This window comes from Equus przewalskii, chromosome 2 (genome assembly GCF_037783145.1).
Source record: "Equus przewalskii isolate Varuska chromosome 2, EquPr2, whole genome shotgun sequence".
In the NCBI taxonomy this organism is placed as follows: Eukaryota; Metazoa; Chordata; class Mammalia; order Perissodactyla; family Equidae; genus Equus; species Equus przewalskii.
In genome coordinates this window covers 63,154,207-63,176,967 of record NC_091832.1, presented here as the reverse complement: position 1 = coordinate 63,176,967, position 22,761 = coordinate 63,154,207, and the positions used below count along the sequence as shown (strand labels likewise).

At 36.4% G+C, this 22,761-nt stretch overlaps 1 protein-coding gene across 1 annotated transcript in view; it reads left to right on the top strand.

Moving 5' to 3' along the window:
- The window catches only part of GALNTL6 (polypeptide N-acetylgalactosaminyltransferase like 6), a 1,099,146-nt gene that overhangs the window by 770,501 nt on the left and 305,884 nt on the right, over positions 1-22,761 (top strand). The window lies entirely within an intron of this gene.

The following is a 22,761-nucleotide window of genomic DNA, read 5'->3' as shown; positions in this document are numbered from 1 at the left end:
AGATTCAAAGGCAAGTAAAAGTAAGATGTGGGAAGCGGAGCAGCAGTGTTTCCAACATGAGAGGTTCTGAACAGCAGAAATCACATTGATTAAGCTCAGGGCAGCTGCGAAGCTAAAGTGCAGCCAACACAGGACTGAAGTACTGAATTTGAGAGCTCTTGAAGCCAGAAAGTGGTGGCATTAAATACTGAAGTACTTTTTGGGAGGAAATCAGTTTTATCATATAACTTTAGTTCTGTAATATTATAAATATTGAACATCACGACATTTTGAGATTAACTTCAAACTGTCATTTGGGGTGTTGGATTTTCTGGTATTAACGTGACACCATTAGCACCTAGCTGTGTGTACATTGTGTGTGATAATTATGTTGCGTGAGACCAAGGCTAATAATTGTGGTCACTGATTTCTTTCCTCTACTCTGTTTAAATTCTGTTGTATCAAAAATGTGGTTCAAGGCAATGAGTTTAGCTTTCCTTTTACTCTATAGTGATATTATTAAGAAGGATAAAGATTTTAAATTTTTTTTTTTTAATTTCGGTGCTTGCCTCTGAGAAGAGGGCCGACAATTCTGAGCCCTCAGTTAGCAGAGCTAAGCAAGATTATATTCTAGTTGTTGAAGGAGTTCTCAGAAGCAAATAAAGTTTCTGCCAGCCAACTCCAAAATACTCCAGTTCCTGAAAGTAATTACAAAGCAAAATACTTTCATTTTAATAAAATTGTAATGTATATTGAGTTTGGAGCCTTACATACAGATCTGGTTCAAATTATGGCTCTAGAACGAACTGATTGTGTGACTATGAATGGACAAAGCTCTCAAAAATGCAACATTTCATAACAAATGGGGAGAAAAATGATCCTATCATTCAGGGTTATCATAGGAATTACAGGTAATACTGTGCCTAGCATTGTGTCTGGCACATAGCAAGAACTAAAAAAAAAAAAATGAGTTTTAATTTTTATTCACTCATTTTAATTAATATCAAAATACTCATGTGAGGGTTAAAAGTAATAAGATTTATTTCATTCCTTTCACAACAAGGAAGGCCAAAAAATTATTATGGATGTTAGTGTTATTGACTGGGCATAAGTTAGACACCAGCAGCATGCTGCCTGGTTTTATGTTGAATTTAGGTCATTGTAATTTAGCAACCATAAAAATTTATGCTAGGAAGGTCCATTCTTTTCTTGCCTGTTATTTCAGGCTAACCTGCACGGTGGTACTCTTATCCACCAAGAAAGGATTTTCCTTATTTAACCAAAATATTCATTTCAAGAATTACCAAAGATAATCCCCCTCAAGATACATCTATATATAAATATCCCCAGAGGAAATCAACAGAGAGATCACAAGAGTGGTGGCTCCCCAAGGTCCAGGGGACAGTATATTGATGCTTGGAGAGACAATAGTTAAAGAAGAAAACTTCCAGTTGAGGTGTTTGTTTTTGCCACTTCAGCAGTCATTTCTTGTTATTATGGCCAAGTTAAGTTATTATGGAATTTTAGCACGTTGGGACTTAGAGGAATTTAACAGACCATGTAATTCAAACATCATCATTTTACAGATTAAAAAAACAAATCAAAACTTAAGTCCAAAGAGGTTAAGTGTGTGGCCCAAAGCCACACAGCTGATAAATGGCATCGCCCCGTTACTATTTTTTTTGTTCAACAAATATTTGCTGTGTTTTTATTATGTACAAGGCTCTGTGCTCAGTACTGGGCAGAGACAAATGTGAATAAAGAGTCGCTGTGCCCTGAAGGAGTCCTTCTCCAACTCTAGTTTCGCAATATTGAGTGTTTCGTATGATCTCTGAACCCTTGAGGCACGTACACCCAGAAACTAGACAGAGCATCCTCAAATTGGATTTCTTAATAGCAGTTAAGGTCTAAAATCTAAAGTTAGATACTTAGCAGTGCGAAAGAGAGAGAAAATGAAAGAATTTTAGATGTTGCCTGAGGTGCTGTTTTTAAATATGAAAGTATGTGATAGTTTGTGACCCAGAAAAGAAGTATAATTTTCTCAGCCCAGGAGGCTCATTTTAAGTTAAAATTATGTCATGGTCTGATGCTTTTAAATTAAACTTTTACTACTTAGCCATGTAAAGTATTTGATTTTTGAAAAGACTTTATAATCAAGTAATTAACAAAAGAATACAAGGACATTTATAAAATGTGAAGAGAGACTAAAAGGGACATAACCAACTTTAATTCTTTTCCAATTGGAAGACTTTTTTCCAGTTTCATTTTAAATTATATACTTCTGTCTTTGAGAGAGGAAAAAATGACTTCTCATTCTTGTACCTCTAGGAAAAAAATTCATGAAGCAACACAAAATGGTCAAACTAATAAATCTATGTTGCTTTAAGGATGTAAAAATACAAGTGTCTATGATGGCATTCTTTCACAGAGCCAAATGGGTACCTCTCCCAAGCTTACGTTGCCATCTCCCAGGTAACTGAATCCTTCTGTATTTTGGTGTTGGGCAAATTGAGCAAGTAATTTCCTACTTGGTCCTGCTTTATTATATAAAAGACAAAGCATGCCCTTAAAAATATGGGTTATTCATATATTATGCGAACAGGCACTCTTCTCCATATGACTCATAAAATTGATGGACACTCTTCAGACTGAAACAGACAGGATGAGGTGGCTGCCTACTTCATTTCACACATCCACACACATTTCTTTTTTATAACTTCAGTGGCTTTCTGATTTCTCTTGAGTGCTTTCTGTCTGAGCAACTGCTTCAAATTTAGTCATAGTGATCTGCTTGCGTCAAAAACAGGCTCTCAAATGTGACCCTTCATCTCATAAAGATCTAAGACAATTTGAGGGTCCTCTAAGGTTTCTGAGTTTAAAGAAACAAGATTTAAAAGGTACTACTGATGATGCTAAATGCAGTGTGTTTGCTTTTATAGCCAGTCCTGCTCTTGTTCAGAGTTCAGTTAAATTCCTGAAATGTTAAATATAATCTGTACAAACTTTGGTTAGGCTCACAAGATCAACTGGTTATTTTCTTAGAGTTAATCACCAGCTCTAGCTAATTAAATGTTCTATCCCTGAAAAACCTGATTTTTCTCACAAACAACTAAAAAAAGGTCTCTGAGTTTAATGTTCCAAGAAACTGATCAGCTATTCAGAAAAGAAAATTTTTTTATATTTATGTTTAACGACTAGTTCAATGTATGCTATTTATTCTTTGTTGTTATCAGTGCTGTCAAGTGGATTCTGACTCCTGATGAAACCCTCTCTGGTCTTTTTGTGCCATCCTTTCACCTTCTGGTGCTGTATCAGACAATGCTTCGCTGCTATTCATAGGGTTTTCATGGCAATTTTCAGAAGTGGGTGGCCAGGTCCTTCTTGCTAGTCCAGCCTTTGCAAGCTCTACTGAAACCTGTCAACCAGGGATGACCCTGCTAGTATTTGAAATACTGTGAAAACAAACCTGGGCCTCCATGGTGAGAGTGCTAAATCTTGACCACTAGACCACCAGGACTGGCTAATTACTCTTAACATATTAAGAATTATTTAGTGTTGAGCCAGCCCTGATGGCCTAATGTTTAACATTCAGTGCACCCTGCTTCAGCTGCCTGGCTTTGGTTCCCAGGCACAGAATCATACCACTTGTCTGTCTGTATCCATGTTGTGGTGGTGGCTCATACAGAAGAACTAAAAGGACTTATAACTAGAATATGCAGCTATGTACTGGGGCTTCGGGGAGGGAAAAAAAAAAAGACAGAGGAAGATTGGTAACATATCTTAGCTCAGGGTGACTCTTTCCCAGCAAAAAAAAAAAAAATTATTTAGTGTTAATTGTACAATATTTTAATATGTGGAGACTTATGATTGTGTTGACCTCTGATCCAGTTCAACACTACTTGATTTTTAATAGCATTCATTACTTTCCCTGCCACTTTTTTTGAAGATACTTCCACCTTGGAGAGAGGTAAAAGGAGAAAGAGAGAGAAATACCTTTAGCAATTCAATTTAACAGCTATTCATTGTGCCTCCACCATGCTCAAAATACTGGGCTCAGCGATGTGGGAAGCAAACAGCAGATCACGATCCTTACGGAGTTTATGGTCCAGTAATGGTTCCAGCCATGCACGTGAGAACTGGAACAGGAAGAATAGAAGGAAGAGCGAAACAGAGGTGGAGCTCAAGAACTGCGGAAAGACAGAAGAGGAAGGGAATGATTCTAACAAGCCATACAGGAAGAATTTTCTCAAAGAGGACATTGATAGGGTTTTGAAGGCTAGAAAAGATTTCTACAGCAAAGGATGAAAATTCTGATTGAGGAAGCAGCTGGAGCAAATGTGTTAGGAAGGGAAAGTTCAAATAGCGTTTGGGGAACTGGTAAAGAACAGGGTATATGGAAAAGAGAATGATGTGTGGTCAATTGAGGTGATATGGTATGTTTTGTCAATTCATGTGCATTTTTTTAATTTAGTGTAACCACGCCCTCATGTAGGCATTTTTGTCCAGTTTTATTAAGATATAATTGACATACAGCCCTGTATAAATTTAAGGTGTACAGCATAATGATTTGACTTACATATATTGTGAAATAATTATAGTAAGTTTAATTAACATCCATCATCTCATATAGATACAGAAACAAAAAAAAAGAAAAAATATTTACTCTCTTAGGATTTACTCTCTTAAGACCTTTCATATGTACCATACATCAATGTTAGCTATGGACATCATGTTGTACATTACATCTCTAGTACTTATTTATCTTAAAACTGGAAGTTTGTATGTTTTGACCATCTTTGTCCAGTTCCCCCCTGCTTCCACTTTCCACTTCTGGTAACCACAAATCTGATATCTTTTTCTATGAGTTAGTTTGCTTTTTTAAGATTCCACAAATAAGTGAAATTATACAGTATTTGTCTTTGTCTGACTTATTTCACTTAGTATAATATTCTCAAGATCCATCCATGTTGTAACAAATCTCAAGAGTTCCTCTTTTTATGGCCAAGTAATATTCCATTGTGCATATATATTCCACTATATATATATATACACACACACATATACATATACATATCTATCTCACAACTTCTTTATCCGTTCATCCATCGATGGACACTTAGGTTGTTTCAATGTCTTGGCTATTGTAAATAATGCTGCTATCAACATAGGGGTACAGATATCTCTTCCACATAATGGTTTTCATTTCCTTCAGATATATTTGCTGAAGTGGAGTTACTGGATGATATGATAGTTCTATTTTTAAGTTTTTGAGAAACTTCCACTCTTTTCCATGTAATCTGGTAGTTACACCAGTTTACAATCCCACCAACAGTGCACAAAGGTTTCTGCTTCTCCATATCCTCTCCAGCATTTGTTATCTCTTGTCGTTTTGATGCCAGCCACTCTAACAGGCATGGGGCAATATCTCATTGTGATTTTGATTTGTGTTTTCCTAATGACTAGTGATGTTAAGCATCTTTTCATGTACCTGTTGGTTATTCATATATCTTCTTTGGGAAAATTTCTATTCAGGTCTTTTGCTCAGTTTTTAATTGGATTATTTGTTTTTTTGTTATTGACTTACATGAACTCTTTATATATTTTGAATATTAACCCCTTATCAGACATGTGGTTTGCAAATATTTTTTCCAGTTTTATAGGTTGTCTTTTCATATCTCACAGAGATATTTTTAATCTAATAATGATAGATCATTAGGCAGTTTTCAAAAATGTCCTATTTCCACCTGGGGCCCACAGTTATGGGGCAATTTGGGGCTGGTTCTGATCTGATTGCTTTCCAGGTAGTTCATTGTTTAGGGTAGAGGATCTAGAATAGCCTAAGCTATGGGATATAGGAAAGACAGAAGGAAATCTTCTAAGAAAAAAAATTCCCCTTTTGCCCATTTGTTAGCTTTTTCTTTTAAAGAATCTCCATTCTTTCTAAAAGACAATTTTTAGCCTACCATCTTCTTTTTCATACATTGGGAGTAGCCATTGGCATGAACAACTGTCTTCAACTTTTTCTCGATCTGCTTCAGTTTAGTTGTGGACGTTGGAAAGGCTCTCCTCTCTCCTGATGTGTTAACCTGTGATATCGCTTCTTTACTCGCAAGTCATGTAAGTTAACTTCTCAGAAGGGTCTCTAGGTCTGGGTCTCATGGGAATATGTTCCCTCACAGATGATTTTTTGGTCTTGAACAGGAATCGGCAGACAATTTCAGTAAAAGGTCAGATGGTAATTCATGTAGGCTTTGTGGATCAGATACACTCTGTTGCAATTACTCAACTCTGCCATTGTAACATAAATGCAGCCGTGAACAATATGAAGTGAATGAACATGCTTGTGTTCCAACTAAACTTCAGTTATGGACACTGAAATTTGAATTTTGTACAATTTTCACATGTCATGAAATATTCATCTATTGATTTTTTTCAGCTACTTAAAAATGTAAATATCATTCTAAATCTGTGGGTCATAGGGACAGGATCTGCCCCACAGGCTTGACAATCCATGGTCTAAAATGTTGACAGGGTGAAACTATTGCACATGGAGCTTCTAAAGCATTATATATTTTTCTAGATACTATCTCTGTGAGTATGTCATTTTCCTCCACCGTTAGATGCTGACCTGGTTGCTACTACTAATTATCCCACCTCTATTACTCACCCCGTTATTGTCATCATCTTTATTATCTACCATCTACTGTGTACAGTTTATATATGTTGCCTTACTTAATCTTGACAGCCATCCTATGTGGTATAGATAAGAACACAACACACAATAATTAATAATATGGTATTGTATATTTGAACTTTATTAAGAGAGTAGATCTCGTGTTCTCACTGCAAAAAAAAAAAAAAAAAAAACCAGTAACTGTGAGGTGACAGTCGTGTTAATTATCTTGATTGTAGTAATCATTTCACAATGTGTATACATCAAATCATTGTGTTGGATACCTTAAATATATATGATTTTTTATTTGTCAGTTATACCTCAATAAAGCTGAGGGGGAAAGAACACCAAGACGGAGAATTAAGGAATTTACCTAAGATTACACAATTTTTAAGTGGCAGATGCAAGATTCAAATCTATTTGAGTATTGTATATCAGTTCTCTTGAAAACATATATATGGTTTCCATATCTTCTCCCAATAAATTTATTCTTTGCACAGATATTCCCTCAAACACAGCTATCTATGATTACTTATTTTCTCATTTTCATTGCTTATGATGATCTTTGGAGTTGAATTCTGGTAATTCTTGTCAAATTATACTTTCCCATTATAACTATGTATTGAGTTTTTATTTATTATAATATGTGAGATAAAATAATTGTATAGCATACTTTAATTTTATTAATTCAATTCTTAATATCTACCCTAATTAAAGTGGATTGACAACAGTGAGAAATATTTTGGAGCCAGGCTTAGGAAAGAGTCTTTTCATATGTTTTAATCTTTGAATATTTTAATCGTCAATATCCCTATAAGATAAATAGTCTTATTTTTTCCATTTTATAGATGAAAAACTGAATTATAGAAAAGCAACACAGCTGTAATAAGAAACAGAGCCAGAATTTGAACACAGGCAATGTGACTCCAAGTCTATGCTTTAGTAAACTAAGATAAAATAATAATAATAATAGTAATGAGAGAGAAAGAAAGACAGACAGACAGAAACAAACAAACAAACAGAGGAAAAAATGAAATGTAAAAGCTTTAAAAGTTGTACTGGAGAGAAAAATTCGCTGAGATTTAAATCCTGGTTTTTAACCAGCTGTGTGAATTTAGACAAGTCATGTTAGCTTCTTTTATCTTCTCTGTTTTCCCTCTTGCCATCTGTAAACTGAGTCCTTGAGTCTGGATGATCTCTATGATATTTTCTAGTTCTATCCTATTTTTAAAAAACCTTCCCCTTTTTTCTCCTCCTTACTGACAGAAAAGCACTTCTGAGACCTCCAACTTTATAATATAAACCTTCCTTGATTATTTAAAATCTGCACTATTCAAGTGCAATCAAAGACTGTCAAAACAGATATTTTATGTCTAGCATGGATTGAAATGCATGATTCCCTATGGAATGCAAGGGTTACAAAGCAGTAATCAGTTGAGACAAAGATTCGAGATGAGTAAATACATTTCACTGCAGAATTATAATCAGCCATGGCGAGGCTTCTTTACAACAGTCAGAAATAGAAGGAAAGCGCCCTGAGCATGTAGACACAGAGAAAGTTTCCGTCTTATTGACAGGAACTCTCACCTCCCTCTCATCTCAGCAGGATGTCTCTCCTGATTGAAGAGACCCTCGGGTGCCCTTTTCCCAGGTTCTGAATGGAGGCTTGCTTTCTGCAATATAGCTCATAAAGGGTCATGGTAGGTAATCAAGCAGAATTAATCAATTGTTCGTGGCTGGTAAATAATGAAACCTTACTCAGTTTGTTCTTTTTTTCTGCTAACAGAGTAAATAGTGTTCTGGAAGTCTCTAGGATTCTTTGTAGCATTCTTACTCTTGTTTTTTCACTTTCTTTTGAAAATCACATCTTATTAATTTAATGGATGAAAGAAAAAACTTCCTATGACTTGTTTTATATCACTTTATTCAAGCTGAATTAAAACAAATAGTGAAGAATACATAAAACCAATATCTTAAGGCAAATGATGTTTAGTACATATAATATATACGTATATATGAACATATATATGTCTATGGATAAGATCTGACCAATACCCTATAAATAATGAATTGTAATTTAATATAGGATAATTAATATCTTATATTAGTATAATACTTTATAGTTTATAAATCATTTTCAGGAACAGCAGGGTATTCCTTAGAATAGCTACCTGTATATATATTATTATTCTTATATCATAGCTGAGAAGAGCGAAATTCAGAGTATTAAGTCACTATTGCAAGAAGACACAACTATTAGATTTCAGGAAGAGGACCTGAATGGAAAGATTTGAATGACACGTCCAGTGTTCCAGCCATTAGGCCACAGCTGCCTGAGGGAGAGTGACTCTGGAACACCTCGACCCTCTGAGTCTCCCTGTGTCTTTTGGATTCACTACCCGACTTTACTTCAGAGTAACTCCGGACCCAGGCAACTCTGGGTCAGCCACTATGTCTTTCCTCATCCTTCAATACACTTCCTAAATAGAACCTTCTCCTCTGTTTATGTCCTGGCGGGCAAAGATGGAACAAATCATTCAATTTCACAAAATTAAAACTCTCAGGACAAACAGAATAAAGTTTGTGTGAGAAAGGCGAGATAAAGGACAAGGGGAAGAGATGATAATATGACAATTAACATTTAGTGGACAGGACATAGAATCCATAACCAGATAGATAATAACCCAGCTAAATAAATAAAACAGGAACAGATAGTATGTAGATTATTGACTCACAGATTTCTTCTGTTCTGTTAAGATAATGGAAAACAATTGAGGTCTTACTTTAGATCACTTAAATGCAGTTTTACAAGAACAGTAACATTATCATTTCTTAAAAACATTATCATTTAGTTTATTTCACTAAATTTATTTAGTGTGGTAATTCCTTAATAGAAAGTGTATCATGTACAATAAACCAATGGAACCTAAAATCAAGGTGACACTGTGAAATAGTGAAATCAAGGATAAGCTCAAAAATAATAATGTGTTTAGCAGAAATTTTGTAAAGGAATTTGGGCTAGAGTTTTCAGATAAAATACAGGATACTCAGTTAAATTTGAATTTTAGATAAAAAATAATCTTTTAGAAGCCAGCTATGCCAACCTGTGCAATGAGTGAGCAGGGGCAGCATTCTCCTGGTGCGGAAAGGCCTTTATTGATGGTTTCGTGATTATGGCATTTAAAATAATTTTAAGGGGCCGGCCCAGTGGCGCAGTGGTTAAGTGAGCACATCCCACTTCAGCGGCCTGGGGTTTGCCAGTTCGGATCCTGGGTGTGAACGTGGCACCGCTTGGCATGCCATGCTGTGGCAGGCATCCCACATATAAAGTAGAGGAAGATGGGCATGGATTTAGCTCAGGACCAGTTTTCCATAGCAAAAAGAGGAGGATTGGCAGCAGATGTCAGCTCAGGGCTAATCTTCCTCAAAAACAAATAAATAAAATAAAATAAAAAATTTAACCTGGTCAATTCCATGAAGTTTTACAAATAGACATTTTAGTTTGGTATCCCACCTGAATGTGTTCCCCATGAGATAAGAGAGGGAAATTACAGAAAAAAAGAAAATCTGAGCTCCTCCTGTACAATAGGGTTTATATTCATTCTATTGCCTTTAACTCTTACAACGCGCCTACCTATATGCTAGGTATTTCTAACCCATTCTACAGATGAGGTAAATGAGGTTCAAAGAGAAAACTGATTTCCCAAAGTGCAAAACAGCACTATGAACCTGTTTCCTATGCTGATTCCTCTCCTTAGCTCAGCTGCCCTTAGAAATCTGGGGGAATGTTGAGACACTCTGGCCCAAGACCGAGACCTCATCCAGCTGAACATCCTCAGAGTCCAAGAAACACAACTCCAAGTGAGGGGCTGGGGTGTCTGCCCTGTCCTCAAAGGGCCACTTTTATTTGGGGATCATGATGGTCTGTGATCATATACACAGTGCCAGGCAGAGCCTTGGATCTCCAAGCTGGCAGAGACATCTATCCACTTTTCTGTCCATGTGCTTTACTTGAGGATGAAAAATGATGCATCATGTCATTGTAAGGCAGTATTAAAACGCTTTGGCAATTGGAAATGTCTGCATCCAGTGTGACTGTTCTACTTGTTTAAATTGATGTGCCAAAGTGTGTACAATAATTCTTTTAACTCTTTAACTAAAAATACTTTTTACCCTCACCCTTGAAAAAGGATTTGTATTTCCTTTTGTTGGAAATTCATGAAAAAGTAATCTCACAGCTTTGCTAGAAAAGATACGGATCTTATCATTTGTCAATTGGTCACAACTACACAGTACATAACAACTTCCAAACAAAGATATTACAGTCAGAAATAGAAGGGGAAAGTGTCACAGTTTAGTTCTGTTTGTTAAGAATCTAGTTAGCCGCTGAGCCGACAACATGTAAATTAAACAGAATGAAGCAGTTAGTGAAACACTGGCCACAACCCAGCAGATTGGATGGTTTTTCACAAACACCTATCAGTTAACTGAGAACATTATTCTTTATGTTAAAAACAAGTAGGTGGAATTAGGAGTTGGCCTTCTTTTGTGTTAGCAGTTTAAACTGTAGGCATTATACAGAGGCCACTCTTGTGACCTCCAGAGGATAGCTCATTCTCACAATCATAGATTCACTCATCTGCTAGCAATAGAAATCATGCAACTCATCCTCCAACTTTGTAAATCCAACTTATCCAACTTTAGATGAATCTAAAAAGGAAAAAGAGCTGTCTATTCTTTACAAAAACTGCCGGAAGTGAAGATATATCTCTATCCCCCCAGTTATTAGTTATTTCAGTAGCTTAACAACACAGTAAACAAGATCAAAACCTTTAAAACTGAGTTAAGTTTTTGTACATAAGCAGAAAGCGGTTCATTATATAAATTATCAGATATTATGGAGTATGATAGCCTTTTATTTCTAGATCCCAGACTTCCAATTAGTTCATTCATTATTTCATATGCATATATCTGTTTATACATTCATTTATTTATTCAATTGACATCTATTTAACAGCTACTCTAATAGGTCCAACCTTAGATGCTGGGGAATACAATCCATTGTAAGCCAGTTTCTGTTCTCAAGACCCTTCAAATCTGGTCATAAAGATTTAAAAAAAAGAAAAGGCCTGTGTGAAACATTAAATAATAATGCAATAAATTAGATGACCCAAATAGTATATGATGAAATGCTAAATAAGTAAACACACTAGGGTCCATCAGGAAGAGAAATTCAGGTCATGAAAGCAAGAACAAATTGGATGGACCTTTTAAATAATAGTTGAAGTTAAATGGGGGAGAGTACCAGAGGCATTTTAGGAAAGGAGACTAAAGACTGAAGACAGAGCAGAGCTGTCCATTTTGGTGACTCACTAAAATTTGCAAGGCCTAGCAACATCGTGTGAACATCAATGACAGTGAGATCCACACACCTGGCTGTTGGTAGTTTCAAGACTTAAAATTGAACCCTCTAAAAATAATAACAATGATAATATGCTAATATTATTTTTAGTGAAAATGGACAACATATTTCATAAGTGAGTTAGACACATGGAGAGCCATTGCTAAGGAATGCCTTTAAATATTTACCATATATTAAATTCTTAATAAGATATAAAATGTTCTCAGTTTCCAAGTTCTTATAATTTCCTTATACTGCTCAGCCAAGCAAACACCACTTCAACTTAAAGGCAGAAAATTTTGCATCTTCTGACAATAATGTCATCTTTTTTCTTAGTGTACTTTAATATATATATTTAAAGCATTGTGTGAAGTTCAGTCTAGAAAGACCTTGCATTTAATGAGTATATGTAAGATTCTTGAGTGTAAACATTATACAATAAAGTACTCTAGTACTTACAACAATCTTATGAGATCAACAAGCAAAACATCATCTCCTTTTTACATATGAAGTAACTGAAATCCAGAGAAATTAAACAGCATGCTTAAAACCGCATAGGTACTAATGATGTAATCAATACCCAACCTAAATCTCTGACTCTCAGCACAAATGATGGTGTATCAAAAGCCATAAAAAGGAATAGACCAGCCTACCACCGACTAGGAATTTAATCAGTAGGATAACCAGACAAATACAAGTAGATGTATGCTTCTTAGATTGTTTCTGACAGTGGAAAAAAACCTGAATTCCCATCAATTTGAAATTGATTGGAGAATGTTAATTCCCACACAAAATGGAATGTTACACAGTCATTAAAAATTAGCTTGTTAGTTTATATTTATTGGCATCAAAAATTCTATAACACATATTGAAATTGCTAAAATAAAAAATTGTGATAGTATCAAATGCTAGTGAGGATGCAGAGAAACTGAATCACTCATATATTACCAAGGGGAATAAAAAATGATACAAACCCTCTGAAAAATAATTTGGCATTTCTTATGAAACTAAACATGCATTTACCATAACAATCCAGTGATTGTACTTCTGAGTGTTTGTTCCAGAGAAGTGAAAATTTCTGTTCACACAAAAACCTGTACATGAATATTCATAATAGCTTTATTAATAATAACCAAAAACTGGAAAGAACCCAAACGTCCATCCTTCTCACTATCAATGTGTCTGCTCTTCCACCATGTCACTCCCTCATTCAAACCATTCAGCAGTATCCCATCTACCAAATACTGTCTGAATTTTTCACCTGGCATTTAGACTTTCCAGAAAAAGTCTCTAGCCTGCTTTGTCAGTCTCTTCTTAAGAGTGTCCTAAGTTTCAGTCACACCGAACTACTTTTTATCCCACACAACATATTTCATTTTCTGCCTTCTGTGGCCTTTGCTCATGCTGTTTTCTCCACCTGAAATGATCTTACTCTTCAAACTCCACATTTCCTAACCCTACCCGTTTTCCTCATTTACTATTAACAAGCCAGCTACTCTATGAGATTTCTTGCTCATTCTAGGTTGATGTTAATTCATTTTTGTTCAAAGAGAAAATTATTGAACTCATAACACTTATTCATTATATTGTGGTTACCTGTACATGTGTAGTCCCTGACTAAACTTTTAGTTCCTAGAGCACTTAAGATATTGTCTTGAACATATGAAGCAGTCCAATAATTGAATTCTCAAAAGTTTCAGATGTGTAGGTGAAAATACTGTGGGAAATTACCATAAATAAGCAGAAAAGGAGAAAAATGTTGAGGGGCAGAAATGGAAACAAAAAATTCAACAAGATTAATGTAGGTGCAGTTTTTAAATATCTGAGTAATGAAATACCAAAGCAAGCCACTTAGTAAATGTTGTTTATTAATTTAAAATTTGACTAATTTTTGGCATTTTTTCTACTTATTTTTGAGGGGCATTTCTACTCAGTTATAGATGTCTTAATTGCTAAAATTATATCTTGAGTCCATATGACTCTCAGGAAAGGTCTATGAAAAATGTAGTCCCGTTTCAGCCTCTTTATCCATTTAGTTGTTCACTCGTGCTTACACAAATGTCTATTAGTGTGGTATCCAAAGGCACCCAGAAAAGGCTAAGCAGGAATTGGTTACCAGAGTAACCAAAATAGAAACCAGAGTCTTTAAGTCTCAGCTGTGCTGTGCAGAATGGTTCCCTTTTGTGAAGAAGGGACTGAACATCTTTCCTCCCATCCACTTTCTTCTACATTCTGTTCTCAAACTAACTCTTTTATACGCTTCTCACCCACCCATCTTCCACCCGCAACTGCTCCAGATTTTAAAATACTAGGGCAGAGTGAATTCTCTTTCTGAGCCTACAACTAAACAGTAATTAATCTTTTCTATAACTTAGCTTGGAAACTTTTTGAAAAATTGACCTGGCTGCTTTCATAGCATGTTTAAGTAAAGGGAATTGGGGAGACGGGGTGGGTAGGGAGTCTATTTTTGGATCATATTTTCTCCATCTCCTTGTCTCTAGGCCAGTCAAAGGTGTAGACAGTCAACAGGTAGCCTCTCCCCTCTGAGGCTCCATGTGCTCCTTGCCATCTGTCAGAGTTAGATATTAAACATAATAATATCCTTGCTTAGGTTTCACCAAAAAGGTTATTTGAGAGTAATCTAACCCAAAGTCCATGTGAGGCATTTGATTAATATTCAAAATCAGACCACTCTATTTAAAAAGTAAACCTGTGGAGATTAAGTTTTGATGAATAAATATTTTTTGCAGGTCTTAGCCTATGAATAACCAATACTGTGGTTGGACTGGCCCTCGTGGCTTTTATTGTGATTCTAAGATGCCCTTCAGCAATACCCATGAGGAAATTTTGAAAAAATAAAGGTTTATTACTTACAGGACCTAAAAGTTACACCGCACAGCTGGGCCACAGAGCAAGGTCACAGTCAGAGAGAGGTAGAGAAAGAGCACGGGCTTGGGGTTTTGCTTTTACTGAGGTCAAGGGTGGGAGCTAGGGTTTCTCAGGCTCCTTCTTTATTGGTGAATTTAAAACATAGGAGCAGGAATTTAAAATGCAGGAATAGAAAAAGAACCCAGCAGCCCAAAAGGTCAATTATCGAATCAACCAAGATGTCTAGAACAAAGGAGCCTGGGGGCTTCACCTAGTTTTGTGGCCAGCCATGTGTTTATTCAAATAGCACACTTTGAAGTAGATGCCTTGCCAATCAAAGCTTAAGTAAGGCACTTGCATTACAAAAAGAAAAGCCAAGTCTCAGGCCTTATGCTACAATCCACCCCATGATACCAAGTCATCAGAGTCCATGGTAAAGACATTAGCTGCCTGGGTAGCAAATATACTAAGAGTCAAGGGGTAGGGCACGGTCATAATCCAGAAAGTATACATCTAAATAGAATCATAGCAGCAAAGAATATAATAATTAAACAGGCAGTAGTCTGAAATCCAGTGTATAGCCATTGTCCCAAACTTGAAGAGTCCAGCCATGAAAATAGGTCAGCAATCTCAAAGGATGGCCCTGAGAATCTGTTCAAGAATTTGGGTAATACTGTGAAATATTTTGACATCTTGGGCCATCCATTGGTATGAAATGTCCAGAATAGGCAAACCTACAGAGACAGAAAGTATATTAGTTACTGCCTATGCCTGGGTGACATGGGAGGATTAGAGGGTGATAACTAATGGGTATGGAATTTCTTGTAAGTAAGTTTGAATCTATCCTGAGTTGGCAGATTGTTCCATATCCCATCAAACCAGTCTCTTAATCCTGAGAATATGTCAATTTGGTTAAAGTTTGTGTCTCATTTCAAGAGGCAGTGATGCAGGTGGACTCCCAAGGTCAGGCCCATGTGGTACAAGCATTTGCATCAGATTGTTTAATGAGGTATTTCTATGGAAACAAAAGAAAAACAATAGTTAATGATTGAAATAGAGTATAATCCTGTTACCAGCCACAAACACAGGCTTTTTTTTACCTGTCACTCAAGAGGGGCCAAAGTAAAAACTGGAATGCTAGGTTTATGGCAAGGAAAGGGGTTTATTTCAGGTGACATCAGCCGGGAGACAGGAGTAAGCCCTCAAATTCGTCTCCTTGAGAGATGAGAGGCAAGGATTTTTAAAGGTTGCTAGGAATGCAACTGTTTGTAGGAAGGGGGAGCATATGTCCCTGCTGGTTGATGTCTTCCCACCAGCCCTTGTTTGGCCTTGTGAGGCTGCTTTGGGATGGATGGGGAGTATGGCGAGATAAGGGAATCTGCAGGTGGGTGTCCTTGGTTGTCTGCCTCTGTGATGGATGGTAGATTCCAGCACCAGGAAGTGGAGGAGTTTGGGTCTGGGAAGCTTCAGTTTCTTACAAGGACCCATAATTAGCCAAAACTTCAACATGAGGCCACCTGGGCTTTCAACAATTTGTAACTTCTATTTACCTTGTGAAGCTCAGGGACACAAAGGCCAAAGAAACTGATATTTACATATGAATGTAACTAAGGAAGCATGGAAAAGGAAGGGTAGCTCAAGAGCGCCAGGTGTTAGATTACTGCAGACCATTGGCTGCTTCTCTATAGACAAAAGTTTCAGCTCTGCTGAATGAGACATTCCTGAGGAATCTTAAGAAAATGTTATTTATTCTCTTATCACGGAAAGAAGGAATAGTTTGGGCAGAGGACATAAATCTTTTGTGAATAAATCATTCTCTCTACTGGTTACTGACTAGCTGCTAATTCGCTTGCCTACCTGCAGTTTTAAGTATTTCTCCAAAGCACACTTTGAGAATAAGGTAGGGGAGGTGGGGTCTGGTGAGTCAGGGTCATTTATAGTTCCAAGGAGGCTTTCTTCTATAAGATGGTTTCCTTTATGCTAATTTTTATGTACGTCCATCTCAGCTAAATCAGCAATGCCAATAATCCCAGTTTCTGAGTTCTGAAGGCAGTCTTGAGAAGGTTTCTAGATGTTGGACTCTAAGGATCTTCAGATAAAGTGAGGGCAGACAGTGGCAAGCTGATTTTCCTGGTTTGCAGTTTGGGCCTCTCTTTCTGAGAGGTCCATAAAGCAATAGGCATGAAGATTGTCCATACATGAGCCATCGTAGTGATTTCTTTGAAGTTTATACAAAGCAGTCCAATTTTAGCCTGCATGGCTTCAGGAAAAGGGAAGTTTTAGTTCTCAGTTATTCTCAATCAAGTCACAGGGTAGAAGAAAAACTGGAAATGTTAGTTTGAACAGTTATAGCCAAAGATGGAGGCAACCAGAAGAATTTAGCATCAGTCCAGTTTACAGGTGGAAAACAAAACCTCAAGGACAATTAATAATAGCACTAGAATCTGATATCCACAAAAGTGTATTATTGAAACATAAATTTCTATCTCTACAATCCCTTCCATTTCTATCAAAGATAATCAAAATAAGACTAATTTATTTGCAAAATAAGCCTAGACTCATTGAACTTGGCCTGCTTACTTATATAAGTGCAGCAAGAATAGTGATTGATGATATAGGCTCTTTCAAGTCTGCTTTCCTGGAACTTTTCATAGAGGGTCTCAGATTGAACTTTTAAGAGTCTCTGGAGGCTAAGAAGTGAAGCCAGGGACTCACCATCACACTTTGCCTGAAATATCTGTAGATTTGGGTGAATTCCTCTCTTCTCAAGGTCTCCAAAATATGCTGAGGTTCCTTGGCCTGCCAGGAAGTGACCTTCCTTACTCACCTGATAAGGCTACCGGGAACCCTGGAAGCAAGGTACCAGGCTGATTTTTCCAAGGGGCTTTATTGGTTCTATAAAGTCAACTTTAGTTCATTATAGTTGTCTAGTCATATCTAAGTCTATGAATATCTGTCTCAAATATGACATCCCAGTCTAAGCCTTGATAATATAACCAATGTTTCCAATTGCATCCTGTTACAAGGAGAACAGATTCTTATTGAACTTCTGTGAATAACTATATTGCAACAAAAATAAGAATACTCATTGAGAGCTCCTCAATTCTGGAGGGATCAGATATGGAGAAAAAAATAGTTGTTTCATCTTTGTTCACAAAGATATGCTTTCTTAAATTGCTGTAAGTCACAGTTAGCTTAAGAGAAAAATTTTTCTTAAATATGGAAAAGATTAGAGAACCAGCAATGTTTCAAAAAATCATAGAAAATTATAACCATCCTCATCACTTTATTCAGTCCTATGCAATTAATTCTTGATCTTGATCTTTTGTTAGAAGTTTTATGAATCCAGTTTTCCTTTGAGTTAAATTCTTACCCAGTTCACTGATATCATCCGAAAGTTATGAGAAATTTGTACTTGTCAGAATCCTTTCCATGCATTTCCTTGAAGATGATGCACTTTTGCAAAAGCATCAGAGTAAAACAATAACTATTTGACAAAAAGATGACAAAATGACATAAGATTTAAAAATGCCCATGGTTAAAAATCTAATGAGAGTTCACGATAATACAACTGACAAGGAAATTTGGTCATTTCTGTGACACACCACATTTTAAGATGATAACTGGAATTATTACTGATAATATTACATATCAGATTTAGGAATGTCATATAATTTCTGGAACACTTATATTAATAACATGTAACCATATGAGGATATTCATTAAGAAGATTTAGAATAATTTCTTATTTGACAATGCTTCCCATGTAATTTAACATATAAAATAAGCCTAATTAGTTTAATGTCTCTCTTTTTAAAGGAGAGAGAATGAATCATTGAGATGTTCCAGGGACCCTCTGGAAAATCCCAAAGTTACTTCCAGGGCAAAAAAACCTTCATTTAGAATTTGATTTTGGAAAGTCTATCAAAAATATCAAAAGGCTTTGGACACTTGACTAAATAGGATCACAGATCCTTATGAAACAATACTTAATTATCTACTTAACCAAAGTAACAAAAGATTTTAAAGGCGAATACTGAAGCTTACAAAGTTCTATTATTGAGAAGACTCAGTTTTCTTAAGTAATCAAAGACCTGATTAAGTTAACTTGAAGCACAGGAAATTATTTTGATAAAACACAAAATCTTTGCTTTCTAGCCAGATTACTTAAAAGATGAAGAAAAACCTTTCACAGCCTCTTTATCAGCAGCAGACCAATGCTCCAAGAACACTTTGTTTTTGTAACAAATGAAAGGAAATTACTTAAGTATACTACTGATATTAAGGCTTACTTTTTAAAAAGAATCCCTTACAACAATTCAATTTTAGCCAACTTGACCACACAAGGTAAAATTCTCTCTTTCTCTTTCTCTCTTCCAAACTTTCTATACCATTTTGTCCCTTTATTCTGCTCTTTCCCATTCTGAAATAACAAGCTTTACTTTAGGACGAATTTATTTTCTTTTCCCTTAACAAAAATGCATCTCCATACCTCGCATCTTTCTCTTTTTTTAAGGAAGATTACCCCTGAGCTAACTGCTGCCAATCCTCTTCTTTTTGCTGAGGAAGACTGGCCCTGAGCTAACATCCATGCCCATCTTCCTCTACTTTATATGTGGGTCTCCTACCACAGCATGGCTTTTACCAAGCAGTGCCATGTCTGCACCTGGGATCTGAACCAGCAAACCCCAGGCCGCCGAGAAGTGGAACATGCAAACTTAACCACTGCACCACCGGGCCGGCCCCATCTCCTATCTTTCTTATCCAAAATCATATCCTACTTTCCTTGAATACAGAGATGTTTCCCTTGTTATTTCTAGTAGCTTTAATTATACATGTTAATTAGAATTCTTAACCCTTACAAACCTTAATTTCTAGAGAAAACTTAGAAGTAAGCAATTGTGAACCATCTGTTACATCAGAATTCTTTACATTGTCAAATTTATGAGTACATTTCATAATTTCTAAAAAAATACATTTCCTAATAGTACAATTTTTTAACGTGGCACAAGACTTGTTTACTAGTAGACTCAAATCTCTTTAGTTTCTCTGTAATAAGAAATCAAAAGTAAGTAAACTTAGACTTGTTTACCAATTAATGTTTCAGTATTTTATCTTATTTGGAAATGATCTAATGATCTAGACATTCAATGAATGCCCACCATTTAACTTAAATTCTAAGGGTGGAAGTTACCAAATATTTAGGAAACCATTTTTAAGTAGACATACCATAACACATAATTATTGCTGAAAGTTTCTCCTAAAAACTCTTAACCCACTTACATCTGTCTAAATCACTTCCTCCCAACAATGATGTTTAAAGTACCCATGAAAATTTCATTAGACAGCAGACAAAGTCAGCCATCATCTCAAGCTACTTTTCTTGCTTACAAATTTTGTAATAGAGATAACATGAATTTGACTAGTAAATCCAGTTAGAATAAAAGTCATTTATCTGCATTACATTTAATGCTGATAACTCTAAAGACATACCTATTTTAATTAAACCAAACAAACTAGCTTTTATTTACTGTCGATGAAAATAATCCATAACCAATCTATAAATGAAAATTTGGGAGAGTTTATTCTGAGCTGAAATCTGAGGACAATGGCTGGGGCCTTTCTCCCCGAAGGAAGAAAGGGCACCAAAGAAGTGAGGTGTACAGAGTGGTTATATACCCCCAAACAGGACGTTTCACATATGATTGAAATGTCCCTCCCACAATAGTCACAAGATTGCCCTGTCGGCACAGCGCTTGATGGACACAGCAGGTAGTGGGTCTGCTATCTCAGAGAGCATAGCAGGAGGCAAACCTATTGTCTCGAGCTGGGTGGTCACAGGTGAGCGCAGCAATCAGTTCCTAGCCTAAGGAAAGAAACTTAATCCTTAAGGAAATGCCACGGTTGGGAGGCGGAGGGAAGTTGCACCTTTATCTCAAGGGCCTTTGTTCTTGCCATAGGGAATATCTAAAGCAGCCATACAATGCATGCTCAATGACCTTGGTCAGGCCAAATTATGTTTACACCAAAGGGCTTCCTCATATACTCCAATATATACTATTACTTGCCATTTTTATTTGTCATTACCAAAGATTATCCTAGATCACATGAACTTGAAAAACATTTGGGTTAGTTTCTATACTTCTGAGTTTTAGGAATCCTTAATTCATGAGTACTTATTTTTAAGCCAATTAAATAGAACTTTTTTACAAATTAATTTTGTCAATATCATCTGGAGGTAGAGAAGAAAAAAATCGCATGTACCTAACATATATCCATAGACATAAATAAACATGCAGGCAGATACAGAGATCCTATAGCCTGTAGCGTCCATTCCAAAATTTGAGCCATGAATCAGCTACAACAATACCAAGTTCACTAATTTATAAATAACAGTTGAATTCAAATTGGCAGACAGACCAAGTTAAGGTTACCCACTCCAATGACTAAAGCTTTTTAGTAATATTTATGGAGAAGATTTTAAAATTTGTATCTGTCCTTGACAAGAATTCTTTAAAAGGCTGTAAACTAAATTTGGGACAAGAAAGCTTTTACAGCAGTTTGTATTTTAAAAGGCCTCTTTCCTCCTTTATATTCCTTCAGTCTCAGGTGATTGTGGGAAGAGATTTAGTTACCCCCCGGGGTGTTTACATATCAAGACACAGTAAGATTTATATTTGCAAGGGACGGAGAAAGAATGTAAGTTTTCTCCTAGGGGTTTTAGTGCCTTTTATACGGTCTCGGCAGTCCCAACAGAATGTAAATAGCACAGCCCTGTAATTAGTGGGATCGCCCTGTATAAATAATTCTGTGGACTCAGGGTCTGATGGGGCCTCTTCGGAGTTAGCAATGATGAGGGGGTCACTTGGGTCATTATGGTCATGGAAATGATAAGTCCATTGAGCCATACCAATACTGGGCATCAGGAGATTGGCCTCATCCTAGTGTTTTCCATTCCTTTCATAATGAGCCTTAGCAGTGATGACTGTGATGGGAGGATGGGCACAGCACCAGGTAATAAATATCCAAGTAAAGAGAGGAAGGGCCCTTATGCAAACATCCGTGGCTCTGGGGGCCTTTGCCTTTTCTTTTCCCGCTTCCTCCTCATTAGAGGCCTCCATAACCCTGTCAGCAATTCCCTCGGCAGCAGGGAAGCCTCATGAAGCATGTTTCTTCATTCTGTCCTGTTCAGGGGAAAGCTGAGGAGACTCAGAATGTGTGGTATCTCTAAGGAAATGAGTATATAGCCCAGATGAATGTTTAAGAACATTATGGATTTTAGATATATTAGATATGGATATAGAGATATTCTTCAGTTGATGCATTTTGGCAACTGTGAGTAACAATTCAGAGCCCATTCTAAACAAACAAACAAAAAACATGCAATAGCTGATTAGTTCCCCACTCTCTTTCTTACTGCATAAAATCTTTAAAAAAGGTCTGAATTTCAGTTAAGATATGGTTTTTTTATCTCAGTTTCTACTTCTTGTTTTTTCTCCTGTTACCTTAATCTTACTGGAAAATTTTGGATAATGTCACTGTGAGCCCTCTTCATAGGTGGCCATTTTCCTTTCCTGGGTGTCCCAAGAGACCTCTCTGGGATTGGAGTCTGCCTCCACTAGTGTGATACACACAGGGTCTTTGGGAAATGCCCTTAGGTCTCTGGAGAGTAATACCAGAATCTTGGCATGTTGGTATGCCATGGCATTGAGCAACACCCAGGAAGTCCTTGGGGTTTTGCATTTATAAAGAAGCTTGTGTACCTCCTTAGGGTTCTTAGGAAGTACTAACACCAGATGTTCAGGACATTTATATTTGTCTGTTAACTTTAGCAACATCA